The sequence below is a fragment of the Ambystoma mexicanum genome, chromosome 10, assembly GCF_040938575.1.
Source record: "Ambystoma mexicanum isolate Mex_15411 chromosome 10, UKY_AmexF1_1, whole genome shotgun sequence".
Lineage (NCBI taxonomy): Eukaryota > Metazoa > Chordata > Amphibia > Caudata > Ambystomatidae > Ambystoma > Ambystoma mexicanum.
This window is the reverse complement of record NC_090932.1, coordinates 742,067,429-742,089,356: the sequence shown is the minus strand read 5'-3', so window position 1 is coordinate 742,089,356 and position 21,928 is coordinate 742,067,429. Positions and strand designations below refer to the sequence as shown.

Below are 21,928 nucleotides of genomic sequence, written 5' to 3'. Positions count from 1 at the left end.
TATATGAAGAATCAGTGGAACGTGGAAACCTCCCCCCTACAGTATGCAAAGTTAATGTAATCGTGCTACACAAAGCCTGCAAACACATAGAAGACTGTGCATCATACAGGCCGATCTCCTTGATCAACCTGGACAATAACATCCTGGCAACGCGGTTACTTCCTCTAATGCCGGTCCTGGTACTCAGCGATCAAGCTGGTTTCCTCCCAGGGCACAGTACAACCTACGGCATCAGAAGACAGTTCAGCGTCATTAAGGCCCTGGACCCAGCACAACAGGCAATTGCTGTACTACTTGACACTGAGAAAGCGTTCGATTCAGGGAATGGCCCTTCATGTTCGCAACTCTCAGGCAAATGGCTCTGGGCAATTTCTTTATTAAGTTAGTATCCTTGTTGTATAACGGCCATGCTCATACATCACACTGGGAAACACCAGATCCTCAAGCATTGCACTGGAGCGTGGAACTCGGCAAGGCTGCCCACTCTCAGCCCTTATTTTCGCCCTAGTGATGGAACCCCTGGCCTCGAGGCTACGAGCCAACCAACGACACCGAAGTGTAAAGTTAGGTCCCCATAGTCTAATTGTCTCCCTTTACGCAGAAGACGTCATGTTGTTTGTCAGCGATCCCCAAGACAATCTTAACCCTGTAATGCAGGAAGTTATCAAATTTGGACAAATGTCAGGCCTAAAAACTAACCACTCTAGTGTTTCCCTTAACCCCCAATACAACGGTGTTTAAAGATGATCATGGGCTTAAGTGGGAAAACTCAAAAGTTCGTTACTTAGGTATCTACATGTCCCGTAGTCACCACGAGGTATTCAGTGATAACTACACAACCACACTACACTCCCTGCAAGAAAGGGTCAATAGATGGAAGTCTCTGCCATTAACACTTTGGGGAAGAACCTCTCTGACGAAGATGGTTATCCTTCCCAAACTTCTTTATCTCTTCACGAACATTCCACTACTCATCCCCAAATCCTTTCTCCAAAAAGTCAAGAGCTTGATCCTGGAGCTATTATGGGCAGGGAAACCGGCACGTGTAGCTTACAGCACACTAACACTACGTACGTCAAATGGTGGCCTGGCACTCCCTGACATTGAAAAATACTATTGGGCGGCTCAGGCACAATTCCTGAGCCACTGGTACTCGACTCAACCAATTCGCCCACATGTACAAGTAGAGCGTGCCCTGTCCTCCCCCAGCCTGCTAAGAGCTGTCATTATCAGTCACATCCCAGTCCCACACCAAACATTAAATACGGTTCTATCCACATATGCAATCTGGAAAAGGATTGCAAACAAATATGGAGTGTCTATACGCTTTCCCCCCTCTTGCCAATCAAATTCATTCCCGGCATCCCCCTCACGAACGAGAAAGTATTTCTTATATGGGCAGACAAACTAAAGATCCAATCCTTTGGTGATCTTTTCCCAGAAGGCACCTTTCCAACCCTGCAAATGGGCAAAGATAGAGGAGGAGTCACCTCACCTGATGTATTCCTCTATTTTAGACTGGGCCACACCCTTCAAGGGTGGTTCCCCTCATTCCCCAAACCACCACCAACATGGGATCTATTACACAACGTAATCCAAGTGCAAGGGGAGGGCAGACTGGTGTCACTGTTGTACAAATCCCTTTTAAGCGACACCGAGAAACTCACCCCCAAAGTACAGCAAAAATGGGAAACTGCCATCAAAGAAACAATATCCGCAGAGGACTGGTCTTATATGCTCCGGCAAACTCAAAAGATAGCACTAAACACCCGGTATAAACTAATTCACTTTAACTTTGTACACCAAACCTACTATACCCCAGTCAAGAAAAACAAACACCATCCAGTAGTATCAGCCCAATGCGAAAGATGTGCATCGGCTAACGCGGACTTTATCCATCTAGCCGGGAGCTGCCCAGGAATACACTGCTTCTGGTCTTCCATTATACAAATAACAGCCGACATCATAGGTGAGCAAATAACCCCTCTCCCGCTGGGTGCCCTTCTCGGTCTCACTAAATACTTACAACCCGCTTCACGCAAACTGGCAGCTCTTCCCATGGTGCTCTTCTCATGGTGCTGGCACGAAGGAGAATCGCCATGGCATGGGGCCGCGGCCCCCTACCAAAGATCGACGACTGGAAAAGAGACATTACATATTGTCAAGACATTGACAGTGAATTCATAAGAACATTGCCACTACATGCGCGCCCCCCCCGACATATGGGGGCCATACATAGCGTATTTACTAAATAGTGCCGAGTCCTCAGACTCCAAAGCCCCTGGATCCTGAAAAGAAAAAGTGGTAAAAAAAAGGGATATGGGACTATGAACTGCGATAATAACACTGCAGTCAGACTTATGAACTCAGTTGTGGAAATGAGCCGGAGTATGCCATAAGGGACATTAAGGGGAAAGGGCGGCCGGGTAAAGGGGTTAGTAGTTAGTATCATTAAATGTGCACCCAGTTGGTGCAATGTATATTTGATATATGCAAAATTCAAAAATAAAGTTTAGAAAAAACAAAAAAAAAACCATCCCGCATGGGTCGTAAGGAGTCCCAATATCATGATGCAAAGGATTCTGACCTATCCCGAGAGTGGCGGTAATAAATCAAGTCTGCCACTCCAGTTAAGCTGTGAATTATGGCATAGCAACAGCCCTGCCAACCACTTCATGTGTTATTGTCTAGTAAGGACTATATTCTAAAGCCAGAACTCCCTTTCTGCAGCAGCCTAAAGAGGCGCTTATTAACAGTATTGGAAGTTGTGAGCTTGGAGGAAAGGTAGACCCCTGCGCTATGTTTGGTCTATATGGAGGGTTGGTTAGATCCTGCTGACGGGTACAGGGTTTGCCTGGTGCAAACGCACTTAATCCCAAAGGTTGTGGGTACAAGAGGAGGTAAGAAACCCTGTTTGTATTGGCACTGGATTTCATTCACATCTTGTAGGTATTGATTGGTTAAAAAATCCAGTACACCTGGAATCGTTGCAAAGTCGTGATTTATTGAGCACGTAAGTGCTAGTGGTTTACTTGCCACATATAGTGCTGGTCACATGATTGACTGTAGTCTTTGTCAATGCTGTGCATGTGTGGAGATGTGCAAGTGTTGGGTGACATGTTAGGTACATAGTGGTTTATCGCGGCGCAGCAAGCGTGCATACATATATGCATTTGTAACCCCATACATATATATGCATAGTGATGGTGAGGTGACGGTGATGTCATAGTAAGAGGTGTATGTATACATTCATATAGGTTAAACAGTTTAATTAACAACCCCATTGGTTTAATGAATACACAGATCAATTGTTTGCACCAAGGATGAGAAGAAAGCATGAAACATGGAAGAGAAGGATGAAGAGGTGGTTAGTTCAGGTGAACTGTGCTATGGTAATCCTAGTTAAGAGTTCAACTGGGGTTCTAACCGGAATGGTTATATTTGCTGATCTTTCGGTGAAGAAGATGAATAGCCATTGCAAAAACAGAGAAGGAAAGGTACCCATTAGGTGTGGCACGTAGGCTGGATACATGTATAGTACAACATGGAGCAGGTGTATTCCTGGCCGGTGGCGATGACTGTCAGCGAGGGCTGCGTGTGGTTGGCTGTGTCAGTTGCATCTGATTAGACTCTCATTCCCAGGCATGTGAAGCAGGACTTGAATGGTGGTCATAGTAGTAGTCTAGTGTGGTGGCTGGCTGGCCGCGTGCTGTGGCGTGGCTGGTGTGGTAAAGGTGTCTGATTAGACTCATCGATACCTGGCCTGCGAAGTAGGACTGGAAAGCTGGTCAATGCATGGGGTGTGGACTAAGGTGGTGGAGTGTGGTGGAGGGGTGAGAGTGAGCTTGTGTTGGCTGTACAAGAAGGTGCAGCTAAATGGTGTAAGTGCTCACTGATGGCTGGAGCGGGTTGGCGGTGGGATGGCATAAGATTGTTCATCGGCAGTTTCTATTCTAATCCTGCATGGGTAGCTTATCTTTACCTCAGCTAGTCACTAAGTCCACACACGTGAAGGGGCAAACTGTAGACTTGATCGTTGCTTTCCCACAATTAATGTGTGTTTGTACAAAAGTTTTATCTTGGTCAGACCTTTACCAGCAGCGCTAACTTGGCTAATTACAGCCTGCTCGGCTGTGGTGGACTGTTCAGTCTCTTTAAAGTTGGCTAGGCAGCCCTCTCGTCCCTCAGCTCCCTGGTTCTCACCTGAACTCCATGCACTGAGAGCAGCAGTTTGCAGGGCTGAGAAAAAATGGGCGCAAATGGTGCACAAATTATGACCCTGCTTTAAAACTCTGCTTTAAAAAATAACTTGCCCTTTATCATGCAGGCTTGAAGGCAGCAACACAGTCATATTACGCGGTGGTGATTCAGTCTGCCACTAACACATCCAAACAGTTGCTTCAGACGGTGAAAGATCTTTGTTCCCCTAAATTAGCCTCAGTTGCACTAGTCTCAAAAAGGCTGTGCTATGATTTATCTAGCTATTTTATCAATAAGATAGAGACCATCAGGGCAAATATCAGCAGCTTAGCTTTCTCAGCAAATATCCAACTAACACCGTCGCCATGTTTTGAGACCACTACTACCGAATTGTTTCAGACTATTAGCCCTACTGAAGCAGTAAATGCTGTAATGCACCTCAAATCTGCCTCTCCCTTGAATGAGATTCCTCTTTTCCATTTTAAATTGATAGCCAAAGAGATGGGTTACATTTTTGCTGAAGCATAAAACTCATCTCTTATGTACAGTTTTATTCCTATGTCCTTAAAACATGTCTTGGTTATCCCACCACTGAAAAAGCCGACTTTGGACGGCACACTGCTGGTCAACTATCACCCAGTTTCCCTCCTTCCCCTTAATTCAAAGGTCCTTGAGTGGGTGGCCTTTAACAGGATCACTAAATACATTGAAGATAATGTATTGGAGATCCACTTAATTCTGGCTTCCATAGAAAACACTCCACTGAGACTTCACTCATGCATGTCTCAAACGTTTTCTCTGATGCTCACCACTCCAAAATCTCTTCTATACTCATCATTTTGGACCTCTCTTTTGCTTTCAAACACTGGTACTCCCATGTCCTTCTCACTCTTCAGGACCTTGGGCTTCACAAATCTGCTGTCTCTTGAAATACCTATCTGGAAGGTCACTCCTTTAAAATCTCCTGGAACGCACAAGCCTCTGATGCCACCTCTTTCTCTTCAGTGTCCTCTTCGGATCAGTCCTTGGACCTCTGCTCTAGAAAGGCTTATCTTGTCCTTTGGCTTTCACTATCACCTGTTTGCAGACGACACACACAATGTTTTCTCCTTTTCCTCCGTCACCCAGGCATCTCTAGATGGATTAGCAACTGCCTCACTGCAATCTATCACTGGATGGCTCTCTGCTGCCTCCTGCTGAGCTCTTCAAAATCAGAAGCCATCTTTTTCTGATCTTCCATCTCCTCTCCCATCTCCTTCCTGCATGACCTTCTTGCTCTCTATCTCAATCCTCGCAACCTTGGGGTCCTCTTTGATAGTGACCCCAACTGCAACAATTAATCAATACCACTGCCTGTGCTGCTCATATTAACCATCCCAATATTTGGAAAATGCATCCATGCCTTACTCACCACTCTCGACTACTCTTCGAGCCAACTCTGTGGCCTCCCTCTCTATTCCTCACTCCCTCTAGGCACAGTCATAAACTTTACCAGCCACACTCTGTACAACCTACTAAGATCTTCCTCCTTTATAACTACCAATATCATGCTGGTTGGGTCGCAATGCACAGGCGCTCCCTTTTCAAGTTCCTTTTCCTAATCTGTAAAGCTATAGATGGCCTTGCTACTCAATACCTGTCTGATCTCATGTCTGCCTTATCCGTATCTCGTCCCTCTACTCCTGCAATCAACCTCACTGTCCCATGACCTCAAAGTGCCTCCCTCCACTTCCGGAGCGCTGCTCATCCTTATCAAACTAGCCGAATCCCTTCAAAGCTCGTCTTAAACTTCACTTACTTACATAAGGTGGAGCTCGACCGATCTCTCCTCCTTTCTCCCTAACTAACTCCACGACTCCCTCCAGTGCAAGGTAATATTGTAATATTGTATATTTGCAAAATACTCCTCTTTATTTTGAAGAAATTGACCCCCTAGGTAATGTTATCTTTGTAAGTCATCTGTTTTTAAATTGTTTATTTATTTTATTTATTTTGTTTAGTCCCTGATCTATGTCCCACTTCATTCAATCGGTCCCATCTTTGTGCTATTGCACAGTCCCACCCCCTCGCCACAATCTGTAAATGTGTGATTGCAAATCATTTCTCCTAGAAATTGATATCACTGATCTTCAAATTAATTCAAATACAAATGCAAATAATGTTATGGTAAGCAAGTGACTACATGCTGCCAGTATGTTTTTGTTCTTTTTGCTCAAAGAGGACGAGTGAAGTAGGCAGTTGCTGGGAAGCATCTCTTGCTGTGCAGCCGCCAATGAGTAACAGCAGATCTGTCGTAATGTGCACGGGCTCGTGCAAGGACACTCGTGGAATGTTATGATTGTTCGGGAGAGAACATTCCACGGTGGCCGTTGGCAGAGGTGGCAGAGAGAGCAGGCTTGTGGGGTCGCGTAATAAATACTTACAATCAACTTACTTGTGTACGGTGGAATTCATCAGTGGCGACGAGGATTTTACGTGACCCCGTTCCACGTGTGCATCGGCCGGCTGTTGGGTGCTGCTGCCTGCCCGTCCTAGCGTTGCAGCCGACGACGTGGATTGAGGTCGGAATTCGTTGGAGCCGCCTGCCGTCTACCCCTGTGCCGTTAGGGGCGGAAGCGGCCACAGAAGGGCTCCGTTGGTGGGCGTGTGGTTTCCAGTGGCGATTGGCGGCCAGAAGCTCACCAGGGGCATCAAGCCGATTCGGGAGGCGGCTGCGGGCCCTCCTGTGTCCCGAAGGGGAAGAAGCCGGGGCAGCAGGACGACATCGTTGTGCTGGCAAGTCGCAAGCAAGCTTCGCGGTTGGGGATCTGGTTGGTGTCTCGCAGGAGGAGCACTCGTATAGCGGTACGTTGTACGAAGGGCTGTGTTCCGGTGTTGTGTTCGGCTGTATGTCGGCTTACAGCTCCGCCCCTGGCAGCGCATGCGCAACGCGCAGATCACTGCGGCCTGCTTGAGGTAGGAAGGAGGGGCTGCGGTGGCGCTGCGCGGCGTCAGGATCAGCTGACTTCTGCTGTTCAGGAGCCTCTTGCAAACACTGTATACGGGAAGGATCAGCTGGCTTCTGCTGTTCAGGAGCCTCATACAAACGCTGCATACGGGAAGGATCAGCTGACTTCTGCTGTCTGGAGCCTTAGTCAAACGCTGTATACGGGCACCTGGAGCTGGAGTTCTTTTACGTGCCACCAGACAGGATAGTGGTGGTAAGGTCGGGCATGTGACGGCTGTGGAGCACTGTGCATATGGTTTGGGCTGTGATCTGGTAGTGGAATTTGAAAATCTTGATTGGTTGTGACTCACCCGGGGCATATTGACGGTTGTACTGCAATTACGTGTGGGTGCACGTGCGCAAGGTGCCACTGACGGATCACCTCAAGGGAACAAGAAATCTGGAGGTTCTCACTAGGGTGGGGGAAAGATTCTTGTTGGTGGTTTAAGGAACAAGGTTTTTCCCCAGCAATGTTACATACGGCTGCAAGGCCTCCGCCAGCTTTTCTGCCAAATCCTGGAGAGCCTGTTGCTCCTTGGGAGCAGTGGGTGGATGCCTTCAAAGTATATTTGAGGGCTGCTGGCGGGGCAAAATTCAACGATGATGAAAAGGAGGCTGCACTGCTGAATTGTATTGGGACTGAGGGCTTGAGAGTTTTTCGGCACTTGCCAGGGGAAAACGTAATGGTTCAAGGGGGAGGTGAGGGAGAAATGGTTATTAGTGCATATGAGACAGCTTTGAAGAAGTTACAAATGCGTTTTGGTAAAAGAGTTAACGTGGTATTAGAGCGGTATAAGTTTTTCTCTAGGGCACAATGCTCTACGGAAAGCATAGATACTTATGTTACGGCACTACGTGCACTCATGGCTACATGTGGGTTTCCTGGCAATGGTGAGGAACACATAAGGGATCAGGTTATGATGAAGACATCTAATCAGAAAATCAGAGAAAGGTTGTGGATAGAGAGTGATCCTTCACTTGAGAAGGTGTTGGAGATTGCAAGAGCAATTGAAGCTTCTAAGACCAGTGTACAAATGCTTACGGAAAGGGATATGAATAGAGAGATGGTGCATGCTGTAGTAGCAAAGAACAAGAAAGGTTTGGATAGGGCTGGGGTGCAAGGGACTAGAGCACCTAAGAGTAAGGAGGGGTGCAAGAATTGTGGTTGGTCAAGTCACACGGCTGAGTCTAAATCTTGTCCTGCCTGCAATGTTGAATGCAGGAAGTGTAAGCGTTTGGGCCATTTTGCACGTATGTGTAAGGGGCAGTTGGTTGCTAGTGTGGCATTAGAAGACTCTACCATGTTATTAGAAGGGACGTCAGGAGGGGGATCTAATCAAAGCGTCATATTACATGTGGAGGGAAGTGGGCGGAAGGGTCCATGGGTGTCGGTGTTGGTGGATCAGCACCCTGTGGATATGCTGGTGGATTCGGGGTCACCTTATACACTGGTGGCCCCGGAAGTGTATCAAGAAGTGTTGGGCAAAGATATTTCTACTTTATTGGCTACAGACATCAAACCATGTGCATATGGGCAGAGTCCCATCGACCTACTGGGCTATAATTGGTCGAAATTTTCTTTCAAAGGGAGGCAGACCTTGGGTAAGTTGTATGTGGCTTCAAAGGGCACAAATGTGTTGGGTTGGGATGAGCAGGCTGCACTTAAAATACAGATTCACCCGGGTGAGAAGGAACCGGTTCTCAGTGTCACGGAGGGAGCAGGACAGAATGATAAAATGGTTACTTCTACGGTGCTTAGGAGTGAATTTCCTGAGGTGTTTTCGGACACCCTGGGTAGGCTCAGAGGCTTTACACATCGCATTGTTTTGAAGAAGGGTGCGGTTCCCAAAGTACATAAAGTAAGGGGAGTGCCAGTAGCGGCGAGGGAGGCATTCAAGGAGGAGTTGGCCAAATTGCAGTCAGCAGGGATAATTGAGCCCATTGAGTCCTCAGAGTGGTTGTTTCCCGTGGTTTTGGTTAAAAAGGGGGATGGGAGCATCAGAATGTGTGTAGATCTCCGGGAGCTGAATTCAAGCATATGGGTGGATCGGCACCCATTGCCGAATATTAATGAGTTGTTGTTGACATTAGGAGAGGCCAAGTATTTTTCAACTTTTGATCTGTCAACGGCGTACCATCAAATCGACCTGCATGTTGACTCTAGACCACTTACTTCGTTTGTGACTCCGTTTGGGGCATACAGATTCTGTCGCATGCCATTTGGCCTTGCTTCGGCTTCGGCAGTCTTCCAGAGGTTGATGCAACAGATGTTGGGTGGGGTGGTGGGAGTCAGTTATTTTCAAGATGACATTCTAATATGGGGCAGTAGCAGGGAGGAACATGATGCCAGGGTAAGGAGGGTCATGCAGATTCTTAAGGATAAAGGTCTGACTGTAAAGTTAATCAAGTGTCAGGTAGGTGTGGAAGAGGTCACATATTTAGGACATGTATTGAGTTCACGAGGTGTGAGTCCCAAAAGGGAGTTGGTGCAGGTGTTGAGGGATACACCAGCTCCGGTCAATAAGGATCAGCTAAGGGCTTTTTTGGGCCTTGCGGAGTACTATGTTAAGTTTATACCCAATTATGCGGAAAAAACAGTGGCCATGAGAGCGCTTATGAGGAAGTGTGTAAAATTTGCATGGTCTCAGGAGTGTGCAGTGGAATTTGGGTTGGTGAAGAAGGATGTAGAAAATGCTCCCTGCCTGAAATCGTTTGACCCGAAAAATAAAACGGCCCTCACTGTGGATGCAAGTGAAGTGGGTTTGGGGGCAGTGCTGGAGCAGTGGATAAGTGGTGAATGGATGCCAGTAGCTTTTGCCTCAAGGACTTTGAGAGATGTTGAAAGTAGATATTCGGTAATTGAGAGAGAGACTTTGGCAGTGTTATGGGCTTCAAAACACTTTAGGACGTTTTTGTGGGGCATTCCTTATATTGTCAGAACGGACCATAAACCGTTGGTGCAGGTGTTTTCTACCAAGGGGGTGATGGCAGTATCCCCGAGGATTGCGAAATGGTCAGTACAACTACAGGATTACAATTTTTCATTGCAGTATTTTCCGGGGAAGTTGAATGTTGTGGCAGACTGCCTGTCCCGTTTGCCTATGGTGGTAGAGGGCAGTCAGACGGTTGTAAGGAAAGATGAAGAGTGGCAGGAATGTCAGGTTGCGTGTGTGACGTCTGCGGTGGAGAAATCGTTGTGGGATCAGGAGTGTGGGGCCGATATTGAGTTAAAGTGGATTAAGGAAGGTTTGGTGAAAGGGTGGCACACGGTAAAGGACAGGCCTGAAGGGAAAGGTTATGCCCAAGTTTTACATGAATTGGCCGAGGGTCCATGGGGTGTGTCTAGGGGAAGTAGGTTGATACCCCCTGTGAGTTTGAGAGGGAGAATAGTCACGTTAGCACATATTGGACATTTGGGTCGATCTTTGACTAAGAGGAGACTCAGGGAGGAGTACTGGTGGCCGGCTATGGACAAGGATGTCGAACAGGTGGTGAAAGACTGTCAGGCATGCTCTGTTAGCGATAAAAGCAAGGTACTCCATACACAGCCTGTACATCCTGTAGAGGTTCCAGAACAAGTGTGGTCGAAATTGGCTTTAGATATCATGGGTCCATTTGAGTGTTTAGAGCCTGAGTGCAGATATATGTTGGTGTTGGTGGACTATACATCCAGGTGGATTGAGGTGGCAGCGTGTTCTTGTGTCACAACTGATTCTGTCATGGATTTCTTGAGGAAAATTTTTGATCGTGAGGGATTACCTGCAACCTTAGTCACAGATAATGGGGTGCAGTTCACTTCCAGAGCGATGAGAGAGTTTTTGGAACAACATGCTATTTCCCATTTTAGAACAGCTTTGTACAATCCGTCTGCAAATGGATTAGTGGAGAGGGCCAATGGTACGATTAAGTCAGCTATACAGTTAGCTTTGGCTAATGGTTTGGATTGGCAGGAAGTGGTGACACAATATCTGGCTGCATATCGCAGAACGCCAGCCACAAGTACGGGTAGATCTCCATTTGAGCTTATGAGGGGCAGGAAAGCAGGTACTATGTTGAGAACGCTGGCGATGGGTGGTGGGGGGCCATGTGATATGGATTTACAAGCTATCCATCGCAGTATTTTGGCGCGACAGGAGGCCATGGGGTCTTCACAAAGGTGTAGAAAGGAATTGAATGTTGAGCTTGGGGATGAGGTGTACATACGAAATCCCAGGATGGTTCATAAAGGTCACAGCAAGTTTTTGCCTTCAAGGAGAGTTGTTAGGGTTGGAAAAGGCCATGTGAGATTGGAGGATGGTTCTGTTTGGAGCAAAAAACGGGTGGTGGTGGATGCTTGCAAACGTGGGGAGAGGGCAGGTGTGGAGTCTGATGGGGAAAGTCACGGAACTGGGCTGGATTATGATCCTGTGAGTTCACAAGGCATCAGCCTTGAACAGGAAGAGGGTGTTCCACTTCCACGTTCTGGGGGTGCCGAAAGGAATGTGGAGGGTCAAAATGTTTCGGATCAACAACCTGATCTAGGACAAGAAGGGGGTCGCCTTGCCAGGACGTGTGGCCCCCCTATAAGGTTTAGAGATTATATTTGTTAAAAAATGAAATTTACATGTTATGGTATAATGCATCTTTGGGGTCAATATTGCTTTATCCATGAATGCAATTGGTGTTGATGATGAGATATATATATAGTTATGTTCATGTTTCCATGTTCAAAAAATTGTTCGCGATGTATGTGGCACAGGATATTAACAATTGTGTTATACGAGGGAAGAGGATATGTCGTAATGTGCACGGGCTCGTGCAAGGACACTCGTGGAATGTTATGATTGTTCGGGAGAGAACATTCCACGGTGGCCGTTGGCGGAGGTGGCAGAGAGAGCAGGCTTGTGGGGTCGCGTAATAAATACTTACAATCAACTTACTTGTGTACGGTGGAATTCATCACAGATCTAATTCGTTTTTAAAATTGGGTACCATTCTCTGTAGTATATCCTGGGAGGAATACCGTGTGAAAGGCAGCTTGGAATGCCTTTTTTTTTAAAAGTCGGCCATCTTTTATGCAGAAAAAGGTATCGGAGCCCTCATACCAAGGATACATAAGTGTTTATGCATTTTCCGTAAATAGCTAGTACATTTTTTGAAAAGCTCAAAAATATGTCAGAGTGTCTGCACGCAATCCATTGCTAATAGACACAGTAAAAAGATGTCTGTCCACTACGGTAATAATTTAGTTTGCAACCACTAACGTGCATCCATTTTGGACCATTTAAAAGCTTTTTTATAGCAGATTTATTTGATCGTGGTGAGTTCACAGCCCTTTTAAGATGGTGATATGACCATCTCATCCAGTATTTGAGGCTGTACATGTATTGGCAGCACCAGCCAATGTAGAGCTATACCTTACATACAGTGATCATTGCCCAGACGCTAATTATAAAAGTGCCTGGCTTCCAAAGAACGATTTTACATTTCAGCAGGCTTTAGAATCCTCATACCCAATAGATGATTTTCTTTTTTGATAAATGGGCGGTCTATTCATGTATTCGAACATGAGAGAGAGATTTGGGAACGGTCAGTCAGCCCAATTCTTTTTCAAAGTACTTAAAATGTGTACCAATTACATTGCTAGATTCATGTGAAAATGCTATCAAATTCACGTCAAAAAATAAAGTCAGTTCAGTAGCGAAAAGCTACAGCACTGACAGCTTATTACATAAACACGTTACTTGTGAGCTGAAACAGTACTCACCTCTCAGACACCAACAAAGTCACCCCTTGGTCTGTAACTGTAATCCAAGTAGTTTGGTTGCATCTAGGCAAGAGGACGTTTGCTAGAAGGCGTCACCTCCGACATGGGCCCTTTAACTGGTGGCTCCTGCTACGAGACGTCACAATGGCTCATTCTTCCTGAAAACTCCAATCCTGCAGTTGACATTCCAACTTTAGGGACCAGCTGCGAGCAGGACACATTTCAGTCAACACACCTGTACACAGCAGGAAACAGAAGGATCTCTCAAAATCTTGGAAGCCCTATTTTGTTTCAGTGAATTAAGGGTTCCAATGAGGCTCAGAGCTACCTCGAATGGCCAGAAGGTCACAGTGGATGTTCACCCCTCATTTTTGTGTAACCAGAACGAGTTGGGCAAATTGAAGCATACCCACTTTCCGGAAGAAGAAAAAGAAGAAGAAGAAGAATTGGGTGATGTTTTCATAAGGTACTTGACAGAAGACTGGAAGAGACAAGAACTCAAAGGAAATATATAGCCAAACATAGCAGACGAGCTGGTGATACACTGGATCAGTAAATCTTGCCACAGCCAAAAGCTTTCAAGGTAATAATATTAAAATAATAATAGTAAGATTTGTACATTATATTTTGTTGACTGTTTCATCTTTAGCATATTTTTGATTAGTAGTGCCGGACGAACATTCCCAAAAGGTGACCCATGAACATTTGTGAGCCACTTCTGGCATAAAAAGCAGTGTGCCATCCTGTTAAGTTTTGACCTGCTCCCTGTCCATGGTATGTGTGCTTGGGTCATGACTGGAGTGTTGATGTAGAATGTTTAGACTGGACCTTGCATGAGTGTTCTACTGTGTATGAATATTCCTAGAAAAACAGTTGGGACTTGTATCTTAATGGACTAGGGGCCGGTGGATGTCTCTCCCTGCCTATGTACTTTACCTTATCATCCTCATGTACTAACCTAGTGGCTCTGAGGACTTTGATTGTGGGTTTGGGAGGCGTTTATTAATACATTGTATTATTGCCCATTTTTTTAGTCTGATTAGTTCAATTGGTAAGTTATGGGAAACACAGAGTCATTTATTAATGCATGGTTAACATTATGAGTATTAGAGGCAGTGTCCATTTTTGGAGTTGTTGGGCATGGGTTTGGCACATTATGTGCCAGTAGTATGGCATATTAGATGCCATATGTTGGCATAGGTGGTGCCACAGTTGGCATATGAGATGCTGTTGGATTGGCATAGTTTGGTCACAGTTTGCATTAGTGATGCCATTGGTTTGGCATGAGTTGTGCCATAGTTTGCATAGGAGATGCATTGTTTTGGCATGGGAGTTACTCAGTTTGCATTTTAGATGGTATTGCCGTGTGTTGTACATTGGAAATTGTACAAGAGATGTTCTTGTTTGGCATAGGATGTGCATTGGAGTTGCATGTGAGAAGTCTAGATGCCATTATGGATATGGGCTAGGTGCAATGTTGTGTTGCACATACCTATAGAAATTTGTCATGTGTTCACCCAGGAAAAGGAAATGTAAATTAAATACATGTGATGCACTGTATGTTCAACTCATTTTTCTTCCACAGGTACACACAGATGAAATGTATGTATAACCAAATATTTTTCTGCCACATGAACAGACAGTATCTCTCTGCAGGCTTAAATTATGGTCCTATTCCGGGCGTGTATTTTCTTGTTAATGTTCACCATATTTAATGCTGAATTTGAGGCTCTGTGGAGGTGTGAGTGGAGTTGGGTATGTGATTGTGTGTCCTGGTCAATGGTCAGTCATGTTAGTAATATGTGGAAAATTGTTGATGGGAATAGTCCCATCAGCTTTATTTGTTTTTGGAACAAATTTACTCCTGGCATTTGTGCTAGGTTTGGAAGGTGTTTGTGCACACCTTGTAGTTGGAAGTTTGATTATTAGATTGTTTTGCATGTAACGTGGTGGTTATGGTTGACTGGTGAATGAGGGCTGGTTCCCTGTTATCTGACGTCTGTGGTGGGCCCGTTGCAGAGTTGATGCATGTATATGGTTGGTGTTTAGCTCTGTTGAGCTAGAGTAAGGACAAGTGAGGTTAGCAAATGTTTGCTCTGAGCAGTAGCTTGGTTAGTCAGAGTTGTATTGAGGAGGATTGAACCTCTTTGGTCATTGTCATTTTTGTTCAGAGCAATTTTGCATCTTCTCCCTGTGTTCTTATCCTGCTGTTGTCTGGTTATATAGGGGGAAGATGTGTTAAGTTTTGACCTGCTCCCTGCCCATGGTATGTGTGCTTGGGTCATGACTGGATGTTGATGTAGAATGTTTAGACTGGACCTTGCATGAGTGTTCTACTGTGTGTGAGTGTTCCTAGAAAAACAGTTGGGACTTGTATCTTAATGGACTAGGGGCCGGTGGATGTCTCTCCTGCCTATGTACTTTACCTTATTATCCTCATGTACTTACCTGTAGACTTAACCCAGTATAGACTTATGAAACCCACGAACGGCTCCACCTGTATGTTTTGACTCCAAAGCATAAACTTAACACATCCCAGAGCAAGCCTTTGTCCTTTCCCCATGCTCCCCACTGCTCTCTTTGGCCTTCCTCTCCACTGGTCACAATAAACAGAGTTACTTTTCTTTCCCTATTTCCACTGCTCTTGCTTTGTAAAAAAATGTGACACTCATTCCCCACTGCCTTCCGGGGGCCATACAGGCCCCAATACAACAATGGTGCATTTGATAGTGTCCTGAGGGGCATGGCTGCAGTCTGCCTACCCAGTCAGGGGTATAATTATGCCTCTTTGGGGGACCCCAAACTCTCAGGACAAACCTCGGTGGCAGTTCGAGAATTTTCACGGGACACAAGTTCTGCTGATTTGGAGAATCCCCAAACAAATTCACCACGGCTTATGGTTTAGAACCGGAGTGGATGTTGTAATTGCACCAACACCTTGCCAGTTACAATGAACGGATAACCTCTCCAGTGTTAACATTGTATACTGAAATATGAGGAATGGGTATCACACTCTGGTGTCTGGTCATGCCTACTGTAAAACTTTATTCAAAATGTATTTATGAGCGTTCTATTTTAAGCACTTTGTGCTAAGCAATAGAATTGTAAGTCTGGATGCATCAAAGGTAATTGTAGGCATAAGCAGATAGGACAGCTTGAGGACATTCTACTATTATTTTCAAGACACATACAACGTACATTTAAAAATTGCTTACTATGCTACATCCTAACACATTTGTTTCTTGATAAGTGTATCTATAAACATATTCAAGGCATTGGTCCTCATTACGACAGTGGCAGTAGAGTGATAACGGCGCCGGTAGTGCTGCCGGCACCGTTATCACTCTACCGCCACATTACGAGTTCTGCTTGTGGGTGTCGCTCTGCATGCCTGGTCAGACCAGGCGTGCAGAGCGGCATCCACGAGCAGACCTGGATGGTAGCAACGGTACCGTTATTAACGGTACCGCTGCTAACATCCTCCCCATTCCCAATGAGCCCTGCAGGGGCTCAATGGGAATGGGGACGTACGGGCTCCGGGTCCCCCGAAAGGGGAATTACGGGGCCCGCCGAGGTCAGAATGGCCGGTAATTCCCCTTTTACGGGACCCGGAGCCGGACCCGAGTTTGGGGGTAGCATATGGGCATGGCTACCTCCAAACTTGTAATGAGGCCCTGTTGTAACCTTATACAGGTAACTTCATGAGAAGAATGAGGTCCGACACATGGGTTTAGGGAAGTTCTGTTTATTCTAGTAAGTTCACAAGTAGGGATAGGATAGACTCATCGGTGCCCACCACCCAGGCACTCTCCATCTGGCACCAGAGGAACACAAGGGAACCAACATTTCACTGATTTACATCACACAGGCATGAAATCACAGCCCATGCACATCAGGAGCAGATGCCCACACACTGTTTTTGAGGCAAGTGTCTCTTTTTGGGTGTCAATGTGGTTTGGGGCATTTGTAACACATTTTAGCTTTAGGCTTTCTTCTAATACTGTGCCACAAACATTTCATTCATAAAGGTTCCATTGCTTGCTGTCATGTACTGGCTCAGTGCTTACTAACCTATTTGGATAGAAACATCCATTGTTTTTATGGTGACCAGTCTCGGGTCGATGAAAAGCAGGTGCCAGCCCCAGGACACATATGGTAGAAAAAGAAAGTATATTAATAAAAGTTACAAGTCATTTACAGGTAGCATATTAAGAGACTCCATGTAGCACACCCACCAGATGAACTATACAACTCCCATCCTGTCTGTCTTAACAGTCACTTTCAGAACACTCACGTGCATGTCATGCCACATTCCAACAAGAACATTCCACAAACTCACCAGGCATGCCCATGCCTATCCAGGCATATAGGATAGTACCATATTCCTATTGATTTGTTGCTTTGTTTTAATTCATCCTGCCTGTTAGACTGGATGACGGCTGTGGCAAAATCCACCCGGGCCTTGTTAGTACATAGTAGCACCTTGCATCTAAAGTCCAGCCCATCAAGCACAATTATGTTTTCTTCCCATACCCAGAAAGACCAATAGTAGTACAAGAGGGTACCTTTCCTCTCAGTGGTAAATTTGACGGATGGCCCACCCATTTTCCCACCCCTAACCATGCCCCTGAACATCTATAAATGTGATTCCCCCAAATGTTGGAAATACATTTTATTGACCCCAACATTTTTATATACATTTGATATAAATGGGATTGAACTCCAATAATGTTGATATATGTTTGATATACATTTTATATCAATTTTGACACGAATCCTAAGAATGTTAAATATAAAGTTCTTATAAATTGAATAAGAGCTTTAACAGATGGTCCTTAAATAGGTATAGATTTAAGGGCTGTTACAATGCTATGAAGGCACTGGACGAGGGGCTTACAAAGTGGCTATATAGCTTTTGGGATAGGTCCAGAAAACACGTGCGCTCTTCTGGATTCACAGGGGCTATTCAGTGTGGTGTGGAGGAAACTGTGATTATGAATCGATACAGTAACGATTATGGGAAGATTACCCCCAGAAGTTCCAGCAATTCCAAAGACAGTAATACCTCTTATTGTTTTATGGGGCATGATGTAATGGAGGATGCTCAGAATTTGATGGCAGACTGTGAAACAGGGGAGCACTTGGAGAGCATGGCTATGTTTTCTGTCAGCAACAAGCAATCGATAATTGCAATTGATGTGGGTCGATCTGTTGGAGATTTTATTCAAAACATTAAGGTGGATGTACCCATAACCATGGTTAATCTGGGAATGGTTACCTGGGGTGATACCATGATTCTGGAGCAACCACTGGTCGTATAGCAAGGACAGCCATCCGCAGACAAAGTTGGCTCTGAAGACAATGACTATGAGTCCATGGTTATGCAGAATGATGCAGTTATGATGTCGGAGAGCAATCTCGCCCCTAGGGGGGGCGACTATAAATATTTATTGTGTTTGCTGTTCACCAGGGGTTCTAATGGCCTTTATCCACCATTTCAGGGGCTGCAATGGACGATAATGGTCTGTAGCCCTCCTTATTTATTTATGTATTTATTTATTTATAACGCACCAATGCCTGTAGACATCAGGCTGTGTGGTTACAGTATTTGTTGAGGAAGATGAGCTGGAGGAAGACAGCTTACTACTTGATGAGAAAGGAACAACCTTTCTGAGAGCATTGCGGTCATTGGATTTGGTGTGGAGGCGCATGGAGGTGGTCCCGTAGGAGTACTGTCCAGGTAGTCTGCGACTGAGTTGCACTCAGTGCATTTCACTTTGGGAGCTTTAGCCTTTGGTACATTCCCAACAGTATCAAAGAACTGGCACACCCATGATTCTATCTTGGTGCTAGAAGTAGGCACTTCCTCTACCTCATCTTCTTGGTCCTCTTCATTGTCTTTGAAAGTACTGCGCTTTTTTTGTTGTGAAGGTCCTCCAGCTGGTGCTGGTGGTGGCTCTTGGGGAGGAGGGATGTCAATAACAGATGCCATTTTTAAGATAAATAGCAGTTTTGATAACATTTTTCCAAGTATGTACTGTGTACTAGATTGGTAATGGATAATGAGCACGAAAAGGTGTAGGAGGTTTGCAAGGGATAATTTTGAAATTGAAAGTTCTTAGATCAGTAGAAAATGCAGTTCCGAACTGTCCTCGAAACACGGATACGATTACAAAGTGCAGATGCCTTCGCAAACACGTCACCATGCCGAGCGCAAGCGTATGGTCACATGGCACTGTCCAGAAGGTCTGCAATGAAGTCAGACGTTCCCGGACGTCTACGGATGCAAAATGATTTCAAAAAGTTGCAAAAAGTGTACAGGCATCATAAAAATGACCCTACAAGGTGGGAACTGGCAGAGTTTTGAGGTGAAACATTGTAAATTGGACAAAAATATTGCTTATTGGCTAAGTATGATATTAGTAAGTTGTAGGAAAATAGCATGCACTGGTAAAAAAAACCATGAAATTCACTGAAAAACTTTGTTAAAGGGAAGTTATGGTTAAGTTGCACTACTAAAAACCTATGAAATTCAATTAAAAAACTTTGTTAAAGGGACATTATGGTTAAGTTGCACTAATAAAAACCTATGAAATTCGATGGAAAAACATTGTTACAGGGACGTTATGGTTAGAGGTAAAATCGAAAAACCTCAGCACTGTGCACTACTAAGACTAACACCCAGGACATGAAAGATGACATCGCAAATGTCATTGATGACATCACTGATGACATCACAGATCTGGCTCACTTATTTTGGTTCATTAAAAAATCTATACCAGGTGGTTTTATTCACTGACAATCAGAATATTTAAATTCAAAAGGTGCTGTATATCAAAACATTAACCTTGTTGTATGTTCTTAAAGTACTTTCCTTAGGGTTTGGTCTCAGCTCATGGTGCACATGCATGGGGCAATAGCAGGCCTCAAACACACCATTCATTTGTATACAGGAAGATAAACTTTAATGTTATTAACATATTCTGATGATGGTGTTTCTTTGTATGTACCTCTGATTTATATGTATTGTGGATCTTCGTATGTATTGTTTGTACTAGCACAAGTGTGTAGTAAATGTAAAATTGTTAGCTAGTTATTACATGTTTAACATTAGACAGTCACCCCTGACATCTTGTTACCAACATAATAAAAACAACCCCTTGTAGGTAGGGACTTTTCATCAAAATTAATTTCACATGTGATGTCATCAGTATGTCATCAATGACATTTGTGATGTCATCTTTGATGTCCTGGGTGTTAGTCTTAGCAGTGCACGGTGGTGGCATGAGTTATGGTTGCTTAGCTTAGCATAACTGGCAAATTTCTGAGGTTCTTCGGTTTTACCTGAAACCACAACGTCCCTGTAACAATGTTTTTCCATTGAATTTCATAGGTTTTTATTAGTGCAACTTAACCATAACGTCCCCTTATATTTTTTCACTGAAAAAACTTTGGTAAAGGGACGTTATGGTTACAAGTAAAAACGAAAAAACTGAAATTCACCAGTTATCGTAAGCTAACCAACCATAACTCACGCCTCCACCATGCACTGCTAAGACTAATGCCCAGGACATCAAAGATGACATCTCAAATGTCATTGATGACATCACTGATGACATCACATATACAATGAATTTTGATGAACAGTCTGTACAAGGGTGTGTGCTTATAATGTTGGTAACAAGATGTCAGGGGTGACTGGGAGACTTATCATGAACTACTCAATGTATTAAAGAATGTACTCATGTAAACAACCCATTATATTCAAGTGTTGTAGTTTATACAGAAACCTAATCATACATACACATAGGCAATGGCTGCAGCAGGCACCACAGAAGTACAATATTTTTAATCTGGTAATTTCCGAGAGTAAAATAATAAATGCTACCTTATCAGCATTTTGAGTAATGTTAAACATGGAATAAATAGCTAACAATTTAAAACTCCCAAGACACTTCTGTTAGTAGAAAAATATATATAAAAACCCAGAATACATACAAATTAGAGGCAAATAAAGGGAAATTAAGTAAGGAAGAAAGAAACAACAGCACCAAAAAATTAAAATAACATTAGAGTTCCTCATTATGTACACAAAGGAATTGTTAATTTGAGGCCAGTTTATTGCCCATGTACATGCACCATGAGCTCAGATCAAACCTTAATGAAAGTACTTTAAGAACGTATGAGAATGTTAATGTCTATATATGTATATATATATATATATTCAGTAAAAAAAACTTTGGTTAAGTTGCTCTACTAAAAACCTATGAATTTCAGTAAAATAAACTTTGTTAAAGGGATGTTATGGTTCCAAGGAAAACCGAAAAACCCCTGAAATTCGCCAGTTATGGTAAGCTAAGCCATCACCGTGCACTGCTAAGACTAACACCCAGGACATCAAAGATGACATCACAAATGTCATTGATGATCGTTGGCTTGTTGTGTTTTAAAAGAGAGAGACAAATGGCAATCCGCGGGTGATAACGGGATTTGCAGAAGATCACACAGTATGGTTAAATGCAGAAGCTGGGATTATGGAAATCGAATACATCTGTGATGATTGCCTTGTCATGGACTCAGGATGCTTTTACGGGTAAGACGTGAGATGAGAGCACTATTCCATTTTAAAGTGAAGGGGTTATTGAAGCGTGGGTGAGGGTGTAGACTGCGGCACCCCAGGACCCGGTGTGGGCCAATGATTATGGAACAAGCATTAACAAAGCCAACGGTTTGGGCTTTTGTGTAGGCATGTGCAAGGCAAAGTTTGATGTTGCTGGATGTTAAAGCTAACTCAAATGTATAGGGTTACTTCTGGGCGCAATCAAATAAACAGGTGGCCCTCATGTCACCTATTTATACATCATGATGACGGCCTTGTCAGGTTTATCTCAAATCTGTAACAAAATGTATGTCAAACTTTTTGGCGATCAATCAAATTTATATAAAAAATATATTGAAATTATATACATTTTATATTGATTTTATATTAAAATGTG

At 44.2% G+C, this 21,928-nt stretch overlaps 1 protein-coding gene across 1 annotated transcript in view; it reads left to right on the top strand.

Annotated features, from left to right (window-relative positions):
- Positions 1-21,928, top strand: part of MINDY4B (MINDY family member 4B) — a 322,694-nt gene that overhangs the window by 14,104 nt on the left and 286,662 nt on the right. The window lies entirely within an intron of this gene.